General features: G+C 40.5%; 1 protein-coding gene across 1 annotated transcript in view; it reads right to left on the reverse strand.

The window, feature by feature from the left end:
• LOC126285037 (uncharacterized) overlaps positions 1–18,425 on the reverse strand; it is a 44,140-nt gene extending 25,715 nt beyond the window's left edge. The window contains exon 1 of the mRNA XM_049984361.1: positions 18,360–18,425. The gene's annotated coding sequence lies outside the window, so the exon portion shown is untranslated. The remainder of the gene's footprint in view (positions 1–18,359) is intronic.
• Between the last annotated feature and the right edge of the window lie 1,847 nt (positions 18,426–20,272).

A 20,272-nucleotide genomic window follows, 5' to 3' on the forward strand; every position in this document is an offset into this window, starting at 1 on the left:
TTCATCTTATATCCTCCTTTCAAGACACTGTCCATTCCGTTCAACTGCTCTTCCAAGTCCTTTGCCGTCTCTGACAGAATTACAATGTCATCGGCGAACCTCAAAGTTTTTACTTCGTCTCCATGAATTTTAATACCTACTCCAAATTTTTCTTTTGTTTTCTTTACTGCTTGCTCAATATACAGATTGAATAACATCGGGGAGAGGCTACAACCCTGTCTCACTCCTTTCCCAACCACTGCTTCCCTTTCATGCCCCTCGACTCTTATTACTGCCATCTGGTTTCTGTACAAATTATAAATAGCCTTTCGCTCCCTGTATTTTACCCCTGCCACCTTTAGAATTTGAAAAAGAGTATTCCAGTCAACATTGTCAAAAGCTTTCTCTAAGTCTACAAATGCTAGAAACGTAGGTTTGCCTTTTCTTAATCTTTCTTCTAAGATAAGTCGTAAGGTCAGTATTGCCTCACGTGTTCCAACATTTCGACGGAATCCAAACTGATCCTCCCCGAGGTCTGCATCTACCAGTTTTTCCATTCGTCTGTAAAGAATTCGCGTTAGTATTTTGCAGCCGTGGCTTATTAAACTGATAGTTCGGTAATTTTCACATCTGTCAGCACCTGCTTTCTTTGGGATTGGAATTATTATATTCTTCTTGAAGTCTGAGGGTATTTCGCCTGTCTCATACATCTTGCTCACCAGCTGGTAGAGTTTTGTCATGACTGGCTCTCCCAAGGCCGTCAGTAGTTCTAATGGAATGTTGTCTACTCCGGGGGCCTTGTTTCGACTCAGGTCTTTCAGTGCTCTGTCAAACTCTTCACGCAGTATCGTATCTCCCATTTCGTCTTCATCTACATCCTCTTCTATTTCCATAATATTGTCCTCAAGTACATCGCCCTTGTATAAGCCTTCTATATACTCCTTCCACCTTTCTGCCTTCCCTTCTTTGCTTAGAACTGGGCTGCCATCTGAGCTCTTGATATTCATACACGTGGTTCTCTTCTCTCCAAAGGTCTCTCTAATTTTCCTGTAGGCAGTATCTATCTTACCCCTAGTGAGATAAGCTTCTACATCCTTACATTTGTCCTCTAGCCATCCCTGTTTAGTCATTTTGCACTTCCTGTCGATCTCATTTTTGAGACGTTTGTATTCCTTTTTGCCTGCTTCATTTACTGCATTTTTATATTTTCTCCTTTCATCAATTAAATTCAATATTTCTTCTGTTACCCAAGGATTTCTAGCAGCCCTCATCTTTGTACCTACTTTATCCTCTGCTGCCTTCACTACTACATCCCTCAGAGCTACCCATTCTTCTTCTACTGTATTTCTTTCCCCTATTCCTGTCAATTGTTCCCTTATGCTCTCTCTGAAACTCTGTACAACCTCTGGTTCTTTCAGTTTATCCAGGTCCCATCTCCTTAATTTCTCACATTTTTGCAGTTTCTTCAGTTTTAATCTACAGGTCATAACCAATAGATTGTGGTCAGAGTCCACATCTGCCCCTGGAAATGTCTTACAACTTAAAACCTGGTTCCTAAATCTCTGTCTTACCATTATATAATCTGTCTGATACCTTTTAGTATCTCCAGGGTTCTTCCACGTATACAACCTTCTTTCATGATTCTTAAACCAACTGTTAGCTATGATTAAGTTGTGCTCTGTGCAAAATTCTACTAGGCGGCTTCCTCTTTCATTTCTTAGCCCCAATCCATATTCACCTACTATGTTTCCTTCTCTCCCTTTTCCTACACTCGAATTCCAGTCACCCATTACTATTAAATTTTCGTCTCCCTTCACTATCTGAATAATTTCTTTTATTTCATAGTACATTTCTTCAATTTCTTCATCATCTGCAGAGCTAGTTGGCATATAAACTTGTACTACTGTAGTAGGTGTGGGCTTCGTATCTATCTTGGCCACAATAATGCGTTCACTATGCTGTTTGTAGTAGCTTACCCGCATTCCTATTTTCCTATTCATTATTAAACCTACTCCTGCATTACCCCTATTTGATTTTGTGTTTATAACCCTGTAGTCACCTGACCAGAAGTCTTGTTCCTCCTGCCACCGAACCTCACTAATTCCCACTATATCTAACTTTAACCTATCCATTTCCCTTCTTAAATTTTCTAACCTACCTGCCCGATTAAGGGATCTGACATTCCACGCTCCGATCCGTAGAATGCCAGTTTTCTTTCTCCTGATAACGACATCCTCCTGTGTAGTCCCCGCCCGGAGATCTGAATGGGGGACTATTTTACCTCCGGAATATTTTACGCAAGAGGATGCCATCATCATTTAATCATACAGTAAAGCTGCATGTCCTCGGGAAAAATTACGGCTGTAGCTTCCCCTTGCTTTCAGCCGTTCGCAGTACCAGCACAGCAAGGCCGTTTTGGTTAATGTTGCAAGGCCAGATCAGTCAATCATCCAGACTGTTGCCCCTGCAACTACTGAAAAGGCTGCTGCCCCTTTTCAGGAACCACACGTTTGTCTGGCCTCTCAACAGATACCCCTCCGTTGTGGTTGCACCTACGGTACGGCCATCTGTATCGCTGAGGCACGCAAGCCTCCCCACCAACGGCAAGGTCCATGGTTCATGGGGGGGCTCCACATTATAGCAAAGAATAATGAGTTAAATTAGTAGACAAATACTGTATTCATCACATTCTAAGTGCCATGACAGCATAATTAGCTGTTCAGAGTGCCAGTAACAAAGGTTTTAAAAGTCGTTTCTTGCAAAGAGGGAAACATGAACTGACAACTCTTAATAATGCAATTTGTTTACACAGACAGTGGAGTTACCTGTTTCTAAACAACAGGTTTATCTGCAGACGGATGTTCTCGTTTATATTGCGCTTGTTATTGTTTACATCAGTCGTTGTCTGTTTTATCAACAACTAATGTAAACAACAAGTTTATTACAAACAACAGCGGCTGCCTGAACATGCACCAGCAGTTCGAAACCGATAACGGGGTATTTGTGTAAATAGACAGCGTTATTGTCGATAGCTGGTTACTGTTTTCTTCTTTGCAAGAATCAACATGTACTTTGTACACAGTCGTAGTCTCAGAAATGTCCATTGTCGATCAAATTGCCGGAGGTAGTTTTTGTTCCAAGTGCTATTAATACTGGGGTACTACGTTTTAAGTGAAGTACAGAAATACAGCATTAGCTTTAACTAATACAACCGTAATGAGCAAAAACCTCCCCTCATATTTATTAAATTTCGAAACTTCAGAGGGAAGTACAGCTTGGCAGTAAGACTACGTCCTGTCTTAAAGACTTCCTCCACTGTTTGGCCCCTGAATCAAACCCAGGAACATACAACAAAGTACTGTAAGCGCAACAGCACAGACAGCACGTTTTTTGAAAAATCGCACTCAGAACATTTTCCTTTCACACTCTTCAGTTAACAGTTCTGTGCTCCCTGCTACTGAGGAAAAAAATTTAATATATATTAGTACCATATAATTCTAAACTAGTATCGTGTGATATTACTAGCTCATTTACAAATGTTCCCACCGATGACTGTCTAAACAGATCGTAAGTAAATTTCGTCTAATGGCATGACATTAATCGTCAAAAAAGCAAATCTCCGTAAAATGACTTTTTTCCAGTTACAGAAACATTTTATTAATTGTTCGATAACCTAGTCATGGATTTTCATGTTAGTCCTGCAATACTTGGGTTTTAATGGACAATTTCGAAAAAGTTTTCTTACAGAAAAGTACACTAAGTTGTAAAATTAAATTTGAAGTCAGTTATGTGGATCATGCGTTGTGTTTACGGATTCGTATTATTGGACTATGAAACACTAACGCAAAGCATTTAAACTGTGCAAAATAAAATCCAGTTCACGACGGAGCTCGGAAGCTGTTATATGTTCTTGGACATTAATACAGACTTTTCACAAAGCAACAGTTAGCATTTGCAGAAAAAACAGTTCGCAATATGAAACGACGAATATGCAGCTTTCCATTCGATAGTGTATCACTTCGTAACGGTTTCATTATCCGAACACGCTTTTCAGTCAGAATTACAGATTGTCAAATTATTCGTTTTTAATAATGACTGTAGGTCCCATCTGGTTGATAATATTGCACGAAAAGAATTAAATTCGTAAATTTCCAGCATTTCTGTATGTCGACCAACAAGAACTTACCTGTCCCGTTTGTCAGGCAAGTCCAGACATACGTTTCACAGTAACAACAACGTAGTAAAATTTTATGCCTCACAACAAACCCTTTACCCCGTAATGGAGTGTACGAAATGAGCTGCAAGAGATATTGAGAAATATATCTTGGTCAGTCAGTCAGAGCTGTGGCAGTTAGGTTATCGGAACGTGATATTAGCTAGAGACCAGGAGAGACAGATTTTACCTACGCGGAACGTTTTTAACAGAAAACCACACTTATGGTGGGGGCTGCGACATTTTAAATATGTTACGATTCGCAGAAAGATGGCGTTACTAGACACACATGAAATCAATAAACATATGATTAAAGGGACCCTTTGCTTTAAAAGACAAAATACGATTCACTTTTTCTCCTCTGTTAAATTAAGTTTCAGACATGCTAAATTTAGGTTAAAATGAGAATTTAATTGTATTTTTTATTTTTGTTTTATGTAATGATTTTCATACAATGTAAAGAAAATAATGCTTTCCTTTGAAGAAAATATGGCCGTAAAGATTGAATGTATCTTCTGTATCTGCTTTGGTATAGGAAGCATGGCACTTCACCTGTGATTGCGACATTCAGTTATCATAGGGCGATGGTAGAAAGCTGATTCGCAACCAAATGGCGGAAAATTCAGTTACACTCATCAGTTAATTACTTTATGAAGTGTACATTGCGTCTCAAGCTATACTGTGTTATTGCGTCCAACGTGCTACTAGCTCTTTAATAACCGAGTTACTAATTCTACATCTGAGAAATCAACCAACTATCCAGAGCAACTTATTTTAGCAAGTAATCACTGCTTGTACTGCTAATACCATCGATTCCTCAAGATGTCTCAAGGCGTGGCGAAGCAGACTCCATTTGTCACAGAGCACCACCAGCTTTGTAGACAGAGGGTGACAGTTCAGTGCCTCGCCCTGATAACTGAAACCCACAGAGGTATTTAACATAATTACTCATTGGTAAAGTAACCGCTCTGATCCCTAAGTTCCATTCCACATTCGCCGTTTCGTTATACGATTGCGTTGTGGAGAGTGGTTGAAAAGGGAAAAATGTTAGTAGTGACAGCTATGCAGTAGAAGCTACAGGCGTTAAGAGGGTAAACACAATGACAGGAAGCCTTCTTCTGCTAAAGGACAGCGAAACCTTGCTGACCGACGCGTCTGATTTGTATTGGGGAATGCTACGAGGGAGACCCAAGTCCGGTAATCAACGCGGGATGCGTCGTAACTGTATATGAAACGGTAACAGCACCAATCGCAGATCACATTGCAGCTGACAGCTAAAAATAATATATTTTTTATATAGTACGAGACTCTGAGAACATAAATCTTTGAGAATGAATACATCGTCCAAATGCGCTGTATTCTATTTATTATCCGTGAAATTGGCCAATTTCAACTGTTAATCATTTTCAAGAATATATTTTAAGCTTTATGCATCATTCCACGTTCTACTTAATTGCTGAAGCGTGTGGACAGGTATGCATTGTACGTGTGTGTGTGTGTGTGTGGGGGGGGGGGGGGGGGGGTACGATAGTCTGTAGTGTTCATGCTTACATTCCTCAGGAGGTGCAAACAGCTTTATTGTATTTTACTACACTGTTGAATTGTTTTTGTGCCACATACACACAAAAGTATGATTTATATCTATCCTTATGTACCAGCGGTTGTTAGAATGTGAAATGATGCTTGAAACTTAAAATATGTGGTTGGAACTGACCCACGGTTAAAACTGGCCAATTGCAGGGATGATAAAGAGAATTGGACTACTGGGACCAAGTTTTCTTTCTCAAAACTCGTTGAGACTGTGTACCCCACATAAATAAAATTTTAAATAGCAAGAAACTTTTCTGGACTGTTAAAACTTTTTGGAAATAACGTGTAAGGTCCATTAGGCTGCCAGTGGATGATGATATTCTATATAGGAAACTGGAAACGATAGTAAATTGTAGCGAATTGCAGGAAGACCAGTAAATTACCCACGCTTGTTACAGCGACTAACAGCTGAAGATCCATGTAAATTATAGTAATTTATAGTTCATAAACAGACAAAATCATTCAATATTACGAGAACGTTTTCAGTATTCCCACACCTTAATACCGGTAAACTAATAGTATGTGACAGTAGGGAGCTGAAGTGTTGTGGCTACTAACTAGGTGTAGCAAAAGCAGACACTAGATTGAGATTTATTAGAAAAAGCCTGCGCAGAAATAGTTTACCCACAGATCCTTCTGTTGATTCTCGGGGACTGCGTATTTCTACTAATAATTAAGGAGGCAGGAGTTAAGAAGTCGAAAGACCCAACGAGACGCGGCGCGTTTTGTCACCGGTTTGTTGAATACGTGCAAGAGCTTCAGATAGATAAACTCACAGACTTCAGAGGCGTTAACATCACGGAGAGATTAACGGTTGACTTTCTGAGAGCGTGCCATCCGGGAAGATTTGTATATACTGACTGGAAAGAAACGAGGGGACTCCATTTGAGGGAAGTCAGTGAATGTGTAGTGACAAGAAACGATATCATTGCAAAACCATTCAGAATTGATTATATCGTCAGGTATAGAAATCGGCTAGCATAGCGTAATTGTTTGTTATGTCCTGCTCCTTGGGATTTTGCAAACAACGTATTTAAAAACAAAACTGCGGTTTATATAGAAGCAGAATATTTTAAACTAAAGGAATTCCGCAAAGAGGAACGCTGGTTTCAAAATTACTTTGTCGATAGATTTCCATGTTGTTGTTGTTATGGTCTTCAGTCCTCAGACTGGTTTGATGTAGCTCTCCATGCCACTCTATCCTGTGCAAGCTTCTTCATCTCACAGTACCTACTGCAACCTACATCCTTCTGAATCTGCTTGGGGTATTCATCTCTTGGTCTCCCTCTACGATTTTTACCCTCCACACTGCCTTCCAATGCTATATTTGTGATCCCTTGGTGCCTCAATACATGTCGTACCAACCGATCCCTTCTTCTAGTCAAGTTGTGCCACAAACTTCTCTTCTCCCCAATCCTATTCAATACCACCTCATTAGCTAGGTGATCTACCCACCTAATCTTCAACATTCTTCTGTAGCACCACGTTTGAAAAGCTTCTATTCTCTTCTTTTGCAGACAATTTATTGTCCATGTTTCACTTCCATACATGGCTACACTCCAAATACTTCCAGAAACGACTTCCTGACACTTAAATCTATACTCCATGTTAACGAATTTCTCTTCTTCAGAAACGCTTTCCTTGACATTGCCAGTCTACATTTTATATCCACTCTACTTCGAACGTCATCAGTTATTTTGCTCCGCAAATAGCAAAACTCCTTTACTACTTTAAGTGCCTCATTTCATAATCTAATTCCCTCTGTATCACCCGACTTAATTCGACTACATTCCATTATCCTCGTTTTGCCATAACAAAGTGAAATAAGTTGACATTGCCCGGGTTACAGGATCAAGAATTAAGATTAAATTCAGACTCTTTACTTTAGTAAAAACGTCTTCTAGTATTTTCATAAACACAGGATTGCGAGAGTCTTGAAGAAATGAGCATTTAATTTTTTGTTAGTGCACTAGAAATTTTGTTTTATTAACTACCCCCTCGTTCTGTAAGGTGACAGGGCAATTTTTCTTCTTGAATTTTAATTTACAATGTTTAAAGGCATGAATAGGGAGCTCGCGATAAGCAGGTAACTCGGCGTTGAGTCATTTGCTTCCCAGGCTCTTTCGTCCGAAGCTGTGTCAGGCAACGTATCACATCCTTCTTCTAATCGCACTCTAGTAAATCGCCGTTACGAGAAAATCGGAGAAACTCGTACGAAAATTTTGTGACATTTTTCGCACTGCGCTTTTGTCAATGAATGCAGTTGTGACATACGAAGTACTCTCCTCTACACACCATGAAGTGGCTTGCCAGGTACAGACGCAAATACAGAAGTTCGTTCTATTACAGTCGTCAGCTCGTCCTAGACACGTATTTGTGTCACACATATCTCACCTCCCCCCAAGCTTTCGATACTCGCAACCCGATTTATTGACACATAGTCAGCACAGATCCAGAAAATATCGTTCTTGTGCAACACAAATAGCTGTTTATGCTCATGAAGTGGTGAGTGCTATCGACAGGGGATGTCAAATTGTTTCCACATTTTTAGATTTTCAGAAGGCTTTCGACACCGTTCCTCACAAGCGCCTTCTAACCAAACTGAGTGCCTATGGAATATCGCCTCAGTTGTGCGCCTGGATTCGTTATTTCCTGTCAGAAAGATCACAGTTCGTAGTAACAAACGGAAAGTCCTCGAGTAAAACAGAATTAATATCCAGCGTTCCACAAGGAAGTGCTATAGGCCCTCTATTGTTCCTGATCTTTTATAACTACGTAGGAGACAATCTGAGTACCCGTCCTAGAATGTTTGCAGATGATGCTGTCATTTGCCGTCTTGTAAAGCCGACCTAAACGAATTGAAAAATTATTTAGGTAAGATATCTGTATGGTGCGAAATGTGGCAAATGACCTTGAATAAGGAAAAGAGTGAAGTTATTCACATGAGCTAAGTTTTTATTACGCGTTAAGTCACACAAATCTGAAGGCTGTAAATTCAACTAAATACTTAGGGATTACAATTACAAATAACCTAAACTGGAACGATCACATAGATAATATTGTGGTTAGAGCAAACCGAAGACTGCGATTCATTGGCAGAACACGCCCTATTATTGGAATATTGCTGTGCGGTGTGGGATCCGCGTTAGGTGGGACTGACGGATGACATCGAAAAAGTACAAGAAGTTCAGCTCGTTTTGTATTGTCGCGAAATAAGGGAGATAATGTCATAGACACGATACGTGAATTGGAGTGGCAATCATTAAAAAAAGGCGTTTTTCGTTGCTACGGGATGTTCTCATGAAATTTCAATTACCAGCTTTCTCCTCCGATTTCGAAAACATTCTGTTGCCAACCACCTACATAGGGAGAAATGATCATCACGATAAAATAAGAGAAATGAGGGGCTCAGAAAGAAAAATTTAAGTGCTCATTTTCCGGCTTGCAGTTCGAGAGTGGAACAGTAGATAGACAGCTTTAAGGTGGTTCATTGAGCCCTCTGCCAGGCACTTTATTGTGAATAGCAGAGAAATCACGTGGATGTAGTTTCTCGGTTTTAAAAGTACCATTATTCTTTTGATTTCTAATTTTTTAGTTCATATCTTCCGCAAATCGTTTGGACGCTCGTTTGAACAAAATGTATAGTTCCTTTGTAGACATTTTCACCTGTGAATGACGAAAGTGAAAACTAAAATAAAAGATTACGCGATATCCTATTAGGTAAACCTAGAATACATGCTATACAGATGAAAGTTGAGAATTTTGTAAGATATTCACATTTCCTACGTTATTTAAAAGATCACTTACAGCTCAGTACTCTTACGTGATGGTAAACATCAGGATGGCTGCTCAAACTAGCTAAAAGAATGGTGCGAAGAAGCCCCTGATAAATTAATAGAGAGAGAGCGCAACCATAAGCAACAGTTTAAGCGGAGTTTTCAAACACCGATAATTTGTGTAGAATAACATTTATACAATTAACATAATTTGCGATATTAAGCATTTTAAAGTCAGTGATTTACGAAACTCGTTAAAAATTCAATTTCCGTGCAAGGTTAAAGACGCAGAATTCCCAGCGATTTCATGAAATTCCTGAAATTCCCTGATTTCCCCAGATGAAATGCAATTCCCTGACATTACAAGGTATTCAAAAAGAATCGTCACGCTGCATGTTATCAACAGTCAGCTCACTAGTAATAAAAAAGGAAAGAGTGCTTATATGACACACAAGCCATATTGAATCGTAGTCACTACTGAAGTACTTTTGAAGATACCGTTCTGATAGCGTCCATACGTCCCGCAATGTGACGCATTTCATCACAACAAAATACTTTCTTTAAATGAGTTATGCGAAATCACAGAACGCCAAGAATCCGCTTACTTAGCCGTTTGAACACTCGTTAAGATTTCGTCCTACTCGGAGTTGAAATGGGCAAACATGGGACGAAGCCGCTATTTTTCAGTTCCTCACATTACATTAGCACTACATTTTCAAACATAACGAGAGTAATATTTCTTGTCTCATCTAGATAGCGTACAGCGTTGACAACAGGCCAGGGGTACAAAACTTCAGGTGTAGGCATACATAATCTAATCATAAGTGAGTCATAAAATAGAACTGAAAATGAATCACAACTTTAACGATATTATAATATTTTTTATAGAAGGCTGACTAAGGAAAGTTAAAAAGAACATTTATCCATAAACATAGCTCTTGAGGCTGACAAACCCATTGTGTACTGATTCACGAAGACTTGTAGCTAAATGCAGCCGATTTTTTTTCGTTTCCTCGTTACCTGATTACCACTACCAATGGGATACGGACTAAATACAGTTCCCACTAAACAGTCGGAAAAAGTACAATTCTGTTCAAAATGCTTTCCACATGGCAAACCAGTCAAACTAATAATTGTGGAGTCCGTTTTGCAGTCGAAAGTTAGCAAAGTACTGCAGACGAAAATTCAAGGTTTTATGTGCCTTGTAGCGAGACTGTAAAAAGTATTACGAAGAAGGCAACGTCGGATCACTTAAAATACTGCTATTATGAAAATCACCACGTTGCGTATCATTCTTGTAAGTGGCCTACTCTACATCTCCGAACAGCCAGGAAACGAATCAAGTGCTAAATCTGGTTGTGGCGCTTCTCTGTAAGCACCAGATCGTAACCGAGCACCGCCCAAGCCTCTGCGGACTCACCTCGAAACCGCTGTAGTGTGAGGTCGGAGACGTCGCCACCTGCCCTTCTGGGGACGATTCCATCCTCTGTCGCTTTGCCGCCGGTCCTCGATGTGAAGAAGGCTGCGGATTCATCTCCAGCGCGGCTTTCACTGCTGTGAGAACGATATTAACCGATGCTGCGTCGACCAGAGACTGGTTCAGCTCGTGACACCCCAGTAACTGAACCACTGACCTGTGGGCTCACACGCAGTACCTGTGACTAGTATTGGTACTGCAAGGCAGGGTTAGTGGTAGGGGTGGAGGGGATGACGCGCTGGAAATTTCGGAGAATTGTTTCCGAAACCAGCGGCGCCGCGTGAATAGACTCCCCGCCCCCCTAGGTACCTGGACTCGAAGGAAGGACCAAAGGTCAAGGTGTTTGGAATGTCGCCGACGACAATATAGCCACAGAACAAACGCGGAGATGGCGGGGAAGAAAATCGGCCGTATCTTTGTTTGACGTTCGCAGTACTTCATTCACGAAAACTCTGGAAAATCCTAACGTGGACGGCCCGACTGGAATTTGTTCTCCAGACTTCTGGAATACGAGTCTGCGACGGTTGTGCTGTCGAGGCGAGCACCAGCATGTGTCATGTAGAATGCTGCACTCCTTTAAGACCTGACAGCAAGTAAATGCAAGTCAATGTATAAGTAGCTCTGTGATGCAGCTGGTAGGTGTGTGTTGGGGGACCGGTTTCAAAGAGCTGTATCTTAGTTTTCAGTACAGACCTCGTCTATGGTAGTACAGGTGCCGTATATGTATACATCTCTACGAAGTTATAATTTCCTTAACTTACAGTGACACTGCATTTCACATCGAAGTTCAGATTGTGACTTACAGGACATGAGTAACACTGCAGTTTTTTAATAACAGATTTTCGTTCTCAGGATTAGTTATCAAAATTGTAACTGGATTGCTTTTAGTTATAAATTGTACTTCAGATACTGAAATAGCGTTTAGCATAGTGATATTGAAAGCAGTGAAATCATTTACATAATTGTGAATATTACTATGCAACTCACAGTTAATTGCCTGTTAGAGTATTCATCGAACCACTTTCAGACTATTTATCTCCGCATTCCTTTCTCGAATAGGGCACGGAAAAAACGACATGACTTTCCGTGCGAGCTCTGATTTCTATATTTTTTTTACCATGATCATTTCTCCCTACCTAGGTGTCGAGAAACGTTTTTCCTTTAATGATTACCACCACAACTGGCATATGATATATTTTTTTCGCTATAACACAAAACTAGCTGGCCTTCTTTGGACTTTTCAGATGGTTTCGTGTATCCTATCTGATATGGGTCCCATACCGACCACAAATCCTCCAGAGGAGGACAGAAAAATGTAGTGTTGATAGTCTCTTTTAGTAACTTGTTGCTTCTTCAAAGAGTTTTGCAAATGAAAAGCATTCTTTAGTTGCTTACCCCACAACATTGTCAATGCAATCGTTGCAATGTAAGATTTTCGTTATTGTGATTGCTATGTATGTAGTTGAATATACAGCCTTTAGATTTGTGTGAGTTATTGTGTAACCGAAATGTAACGGATTCCTTTCACTGCTCATGTGGATGATCTCACATTTTTCGCTATTTAGAGTCCATTGTCAGCTTTAGCGCCGTAGATATCTTAACTACATCACTTTGCATGTGGATCTTCTGGTGACTTTACTAGATGGTAAATGTCGGTATCATGTGCAAAAGTTCCAGAAGGGCTGCTCAGACTAACATCTAAATCGTTTAAACTATAAGAGGCAATCAAATCAAAGAAATACAGATGCGAGAAAAGCAAGTAGATAGTTTACTATTTCAAAAGTAATCGCCATAAATGCTTACACATTTAACCCACTGTGAGACAACACTGCCAGTATTTTGTGGAAAAATGTTTGCGGTTGCCTATGGAACGATGATTGTACTCAGCCTTCGTTGAAAACAAATCGACGGCCACTGATGGCGGGCCTACATGGTGCCAATGTTGTTTGGAGGGCGCTGGAGAAGTCTCGCTGGACAGCCCTTACACATCCTCCATTCGATTCCGATCGCTCTCCGCGAGATTTCTGGTATTTTTGGATCCCTAAAGGAGGACATTCGTAACGGTCGACTTGCTTCTAACGAGGAGGTGGACGCCAGGGTACGATCTGGTTCCGTAGGCAACTGAAAAAACTTTTCCGTGAAGGCTCTGACCACCTTGCGTCACATTGGAATAAATGTCTTAACAGTTAAGGCGATTACTTGTGAAATAGTAGTGAGTTTACGTACTTTCTTCTCCATCTGTCTCGTTTTGGTTTGACTGCCCCATAGAGGTTAGGAAAAGCAGGCACCTTATAACAATTCCTTGGGGAATGCGATGTATCTATCACTCCTCTTTTACTTGATGGACTTCTGTCAGTTTCTACCATCTGAACGCAAATCGATACCGGTTCTAGCACCGTTCTTATCTTTTTCTTGTAATCATTTGCTTTACAGATTGTGATTTTTAGTGAGTTTGCGTATATTTTACCAATGCTTCAACTTCAGAAACGTCTAACCCTTATTGCGTTGCTTCTACGTTCACGTCTTGTCATTATATGTTCTGCAGTGGTTTGTTCTGACACTGCCTGTTGCAGCTGTGTTTGCGACACGCCACCCCGAGCCACGCGCCCTTATCTCATGTTGTAATCCCTCTACCTGTGGTGACCGCCCCCTGTCCGGCGAGATAACTGCAACTGCTAATGACAGCAGCCGGGCTCGCAGCCGGTCTCGCCCTTGCTCAATACTGCAGAAACCTCCCGTCAAAGATTTCTAAACGGCGAGACAAAATATACACAGTAGGAGTAATAGTTTTCTTGTTGGTTATTTGTGCCTCTCGAGATACTCAGCAGACGATTTGCTGTTCTGTATGCAGACCGTATATTATACCAATCTAATAAATAACGAACAACAACCATTGTCTCTTAGCGGCTATTTTGTTAAATTTATGTGATGAGACCTGTACAGAGACTCGTAAAATTTATTAGTTATACAGCTGCAGACAGAGCGATTGCTCAAAGAACCACAAATTACCATCTGTAATACGGATTCCGTATAAACCTTGTCCATATGGTCATTATCTCGACGCCTGTTTGAATTTTAGTTCCTCGAGTTTCCAATCCACATATTATGCAACTATAGTAGCTTAATGCGCTTTCTCTCAATGTGGGCTGCGCAATATATATTGCTTTTACACAGCAATTAAACAAAGGCTGTAAACCTAGTAGTGCTTATCCTGAGTCGTCTGTTTGCTGACAGTACAGCGGCCGATGTGGCTTATTGGATTCGAATTTGAGAGGGCGGCGGTCGAAACGTCAGTCTGACCTTTCAGTTTCAGGTTTTCTGTGATTTTCAAGGGGCACTTAAACCGAGTGCTAGAATGTTTCTTCTCAAAATTTTACTTCATGACGTCATCGTCTATGGAACGTTAAAACTTGACTTTATTTTATTTATGAATTTATTTAGTAATTGGCCAATTTTCGATCTTGAATCATCCTCCAGTCCCTTTTCTTTCACACAGTAATTTATCCATAGATGCTCTAGCAAGGTATTAAATAATAAGTGCGTCCGAAGGATTTGTGTATAGAGAGTGTCCCTGGGAGAATGTCCATATTCAATCTCAGGATTGATCATACGAAGAAAAAAAAATCTACTAAATATGGGCTGAAAAATGCATACCTTAGATGTAAGTCCTATGAGTACATGTTCATCTTCGCTGCTGTGAAGCACATCCCTTCTACCAAGCTAGGTCCCACATTTTAAGGCACGCATTTTAGAGTGTATATTTACTAGTTGATGTTTTCTTGCTTTCGTCCGTACTACCTTCTCCCAAAATATAGAAAGCGAAGAGCTTACAGTGGAAGACCATTGCTTCAGAGTATAGAAGATAAAAGAATTAAAAGTTTGAAAGTTTGAAATTCTGCATTTTTCCGTCAACGTTTACTACTTTTGTTTGCTTCGAGTGATCGTTCCTGTAATGTGCCTCAATACTGACCATTTATCATGAGATGCCTTTTTTAGGCATAACGAAAACGGATAATTATTTCTGAAATTTACATGAAAGAATTAGTATGCTTGTTTGAGGTATATTTAATTTTCAAATTCTGAAGGTGGCAGGGGTAAAATACAGGGAGCGAAAGGCTATTTACAATTTGTACAGAAAGCAAATGGCAGTTATAAGAGTCGAGGGACATGAAAGGGAGGCAGTGGTTGGGAAGGGAGTGAGACAGGGTTGTAGCCTCTACCCGAGGCTATTCAATCTGTATATTGAGCAAGCAGTAAAGGAAACAAAAGTAAAGTTCGGAATAGGTATTAAAATCCATGGAGAGGAAATAAAAACTTTGAGGTTCGCCGATGACATTGTAATCCTGTCAGAAACAGCAAAGGACTTGGAAGAGCAGTTGAACGGAATGGACAGTGTCTTGAAAGGAGGATATAAGATGAACATCAACAAAAGCAAAACGAGGATAATGGAATGTAGTCGAATTATGTCGGGTGCTGCTGAGGGAATTAGATTATGAAATGAGGCACTTAAAGTAGTAAAGGAGTTTTGCTATTTGGGAGAGCAAATTAACTGATGATGGTCGAAGTAGAGCGGATATAAAATGTAGACTGGCAATGGCAAGGAAAGCGTTTCTGAAGAAGAGAAATTTGTTAACATCGAGTATAGATTTAAGTGTCAGGAAGTCGTTTGTGAAAGTATTTGTATGGAGTGTAGCCATGTATGGAAGTGAAACATGGACGATAAATATTTTAGACAAGAAGAGAATAGAAGCTTTCGAAATGTGGTGCTACAGAAGAATGCTGAAGATTAGATGGGTAGATCATATAACTAATGAGGAAGTGTTGAATAGAATTGGGGAGAAGAATTTGTGGCACAACTAGACTAGAAGATGGGATGGTTGGTAGGACATTGTTTGAGGCATCAAGGGATCACCAATTTAGTAATGGAGGGCAGCGTGGAGGGTAAAAATCGTAGAGGAAGGCCAAGAGATGAATACACTAAGTAGATTCAGAAGGATGTAGGCTGCAGTAGGTACTGGGAGATGAGGAAGCTGGCACAGGATAGAGTATCATGGACAGCTGCATCAAACCAGTGTCGGGACTGAAGACCAAAACAACATATTTCAGACACATATTGAAGTATGTCATCTGTAAAGTCCAGACAGGGAATTTATCAACACCAATGAATTATCAGGGGAGAATGGTCAAGATCAGAAGATGCTAGTGCCTGGTAACGATTTAAGTTCTGTATTTGTTTTCACTTCCTATTTTGGTGTTATGTCCACAATTTCAGACATATGATTTTTTTAGTGTATGCCCTACATTCAGTAAACGAGTTGATAGCACCAGAAACTCCACTTCACCGCACTCAGAACACCGCCACATCACAGCAACACGCCCGTGACGCGGTCCTTACGCTTCAGTGAGGTTATACCGGAAGATCCCTTGAAAGACTCAACTGCAAAAAGAAATTGGCAACTGTAACAACTGATACTCTACATTTTTCTTTTACTGGTTAATGAAGCAGCTTTAAGGGCTAAAGGCATGCACGGAGCGACTCTTGCGTACACGCGCGCGTAGCTGCCGCCATCTTGGATTGCTGACCAGCATGTTGTGAGATGACAAGCGGACGCCCAGAGGCAAAACGTATCCACAGCTGAGTCTCTGGCAGAGCCGCTTAACCAGGGAGGCTAGAACGAGTTGTCAGTCTTTCACAACGGCGAATCTCGTCATATCTGCAATTAAGTGCGGTCACGGTGACGGAAATAGTGTAGCGAGTTGGCGTAGCGTTAGTGTTATTGTAAACTATATTTGCGAATTAAGTGGTGACGCTAGTCACTCGGAGTTCGTGTATTTCTGCTCCTCACGCACCCAGGTCCACAGTCGAGGATAGCTCATTACAGAAGTCATTTCTGGGACCCTTGGCCGATGATAACTCTTACAGAAATAATGTGCAAGAGGATCTGCAGCGAATTGACGCATGGTGCACGGAATGGCAATTGAATCTCAATGTAGACAAGTGTAATGTGATGCGAATATATAGAAAGATAGGTCCCTTATCATTTAGCTACAAAATAGCAGGTCAGCAACTGGAAGCAGTTAATTCCATAAATTATCTGGGAGTACGCATTAGGAGTGATTTAAAATAGAATGATCATATAAAGTTGATCGTCGGTAAAGCAGATGCCAGACAGATTCATTGGAAGAAGCCTAAGGAAATGCAATCCGACAACAAAGGAAGTAGGTTACAGTACGCTTGTTCGCCCACTGCTTGAATACTGCTCAGCAGTGTGGGATCCGCACCAGATAGGGTTGATAGAAGAGATAGAGAAGATCCAACGGAGAGCAGCGCGCTTCGTTACAGGATCATTTACTAATCGCGAAAGCGTTACGGAGATGATAAACTCCAGTGGAAGACTCTGCATGAGAGACGCTCAGTAGCTCGGTACGGGCTTTTGTTAAAGCTCCGAGAACATACCTTCACCGATAAGCAGTATATTGCTCCCTCCTACGTATATCTCTCGAAGAGACCATGAGGATAAAATCAGAGAGATTAGAGCCCACACAGAAGCATACCGACAATCCTCCTTTCCACGTACAATACGAGACTGGAATAGAAGGGAGAACCGATAGAGGTACTCAGGGAACCCTCCGCCACACACCGTCAGGTGGCTTGCGGAGTATGGATGTGGATGTAGATGTAGAATATAAAAGTGGAGATGAAATCTGCAAATAACATAGCGAGCGCGGAAACTACGAAATAAGAAACAGTAAGCATTCAGCTGTCCCTATATAGCAAAAATAATGAAGAATTTATTGTACGGCCTCGTTTCTCATACAGTGTGATACTAAAATCCAGTATACGTTTATACGCGTAATCGGATGATTCTTTTTGCCGAACTTCATTTATATTCTTAAAAAGAAGCTTAACTTTCTTTGAATAATTTCTTGAAGCCTTCAGCTGCCGTTTTCCTTATTTCCTGTAGATTTGTACAATTTCGGTCTTAGGCCATTTTCTAGTACTTTATGCATGATTGCATGGTACAATCGTACAGAAAATAAAGAAATGGCAGCTGAAGGCTGCAAGAAATAGTTAAAAAAAATTCACTGCAGCTGCGGGCCGGACGCTACCACATTGAAAACCTTAACTTTATCTACACGCTTTTCAATTTCTCGAATCAGTTTTGTAGAAATGTTTTCCCAGACAAGAAACATCTAAGAAAAACCATGGTACGTCAGCTCCACCACATTGTTCAGTGCTGGATATTTAGTAGGCATTGCTCAACACCACACGAACTGAATTTGGAAACTAATATTTGGTCCGTTTGAGACTGTTCTCACTTACCGAGAATTCTCAATGCTGCGGCGTGTCTCCTCGTGTATTTTAGTGATGGACATCACCGACATCACCTGAAAATTAATACAGGAAGCTTAGTTGCCCAGTACAAGGCAGGTAATAATATATTGGTGTGAGGAAGCTTTACTTAAATTACTTAGTAAGGAGGGAACTAAAAACTTACATATTAGGGACGGTATAGCCACCATTGTTGTGCCCCTCCCATCTCTTTCTTTCTCCTCTCCGTCACAGCTTCGAATTTTACCATTCTATTTCTCTTCCTCTAACCTATCTACCTCTTATATACCTCTTTCACCCCATTCAATCGGCTTATGTCTCTGCTCGATGAGAATAACTCACAAGCTGCAAGAACATAACGAGAAAATTCCCAGCTAACAATGGAACTGACATTCACAAAAGAAAAGTATGTTTACTTTCATATACATAGTCATTATTATTATTATTATTATTATTATTATTAATATTCTTGATTGTTATAATTATTTTTACTGTTATAATTATCATTGTACTATTGTTATATTTATTTTTTTCTGTAACATCAATACTGCATAATACGCTATATGTCCTTAATGTTATGTAGAAACTGTAACTCGTTCAATCTGAGTATGCCTGCTTAAGTGTAAGAGAGGGCCTGAAGGCCCTAATCTTGCCAGGTAAAATAAATGCATAAATAAATAAACTTCAAAATTTCTTAATGAAGAATAGCTCCACTTTCAGCTATCATATACGGCCCCTTGTTTGTCTAATGAACCGTATGTAAAGGCTGTAAAGTTTTTACGGGTCACGCCAATACCGAAGACAAGAAATAGAAGCAATAGGCTGAATTATTGACCCATAACAGTGACATAGGTTTGTGGTAGGACTAAGAAACTATCATGTTCGAACACTGCGAAATAACTAGTAGACAAAGGTCTCTTGACAAGCAAAAAGCACAATATCAGGCAATTTTATTCTTACAAAACACAGCTGGTTCTTTATTTGCATGAAGTAATGAAGTCTATCGACAGGAGTTCCTAAGTTAAATGTCAGTTTCTAGGTTTCTAGAAGGCTCTTGACATCGTTCTTCACAAACGGATTCTATTCGGATGACATGCCCATGGCGTATCGTCTGATCTGTGAAACGTAATTTGTGCTTCCGTTTTAGAAAGGTCATAGTTTGTTGTCATAGTCGCGAAGTCGCCCTAGTAAACCAAAATTAGGCCTGAGGTTACGTGCGTTGTAGTCTCTCTACTCTGAAAGGTCTGTTGGATTCCTTTCATGTTAATTTCTTAAATCTGTTGCCATTTACGGCACAAATTCCTCTTCTAATTTCACTGTGGTGTTTCTGAATATCTGGGAGGAGACTGAGCAGTGTTACTTTTCCACATAAACAAGAACGATCTGTCACACTACTACACTTTAAAACACAGTTTACATGCAATTCATGTCACACAGTCTCATACGGAACCTACATCCGCTTTCTTTTATGTACTGTATATGATAAGATACTGTCGTCCCCCTTCCCTTCTGTGTGAGTGGATGCCGCTTTCTTTTATGTACTGTATATGATAAGATACTGTCGTCCTCCTTCCCTTCTGTGTGAGTGGATGAATGAGCAAATGTATTTCTAGTTGCATGCTTGAGGGTAGCAGAAAAGCCTGTCTGCTCGTCGGAACAGGTAGCTATGCTTTCTAAAAGCAAAGAGGTTTCTATCCTTAGTATGGTTCTGTCCGTCCCTTGTCATGTTGGTATAGGAAGCTGCCCCTCTGGTCACTTCCGTTTTGTATCGGGAAGCACGCTTGGTAGGAGCGCAGGTCAGTCTGTCCGCGGCGAGCGTCTGAAGTGGTAAGATCTCCGGCTAAGCGCGTGTCTGCTAAGTCCGCAGGACAATGGATTTCTTAAGTTCAGCCTAATTGAAAATT

Source organism: Schistocerca gregaria, chromosome 1 (assembly GCF_023897955.1).
Source record: "Schistocerca gregaria isolate iqSchGreg1 chromosome 1, iqSchGreg1.2, whole genome shotgun sequence".
Taxonomy (NCBI): domain Eukaryota; kingdom Metazoa; phylum Arthropoda; class Insecta; order Orthoptera; family Acrididae; genus Schistocerca; species Schistocerca gregaria.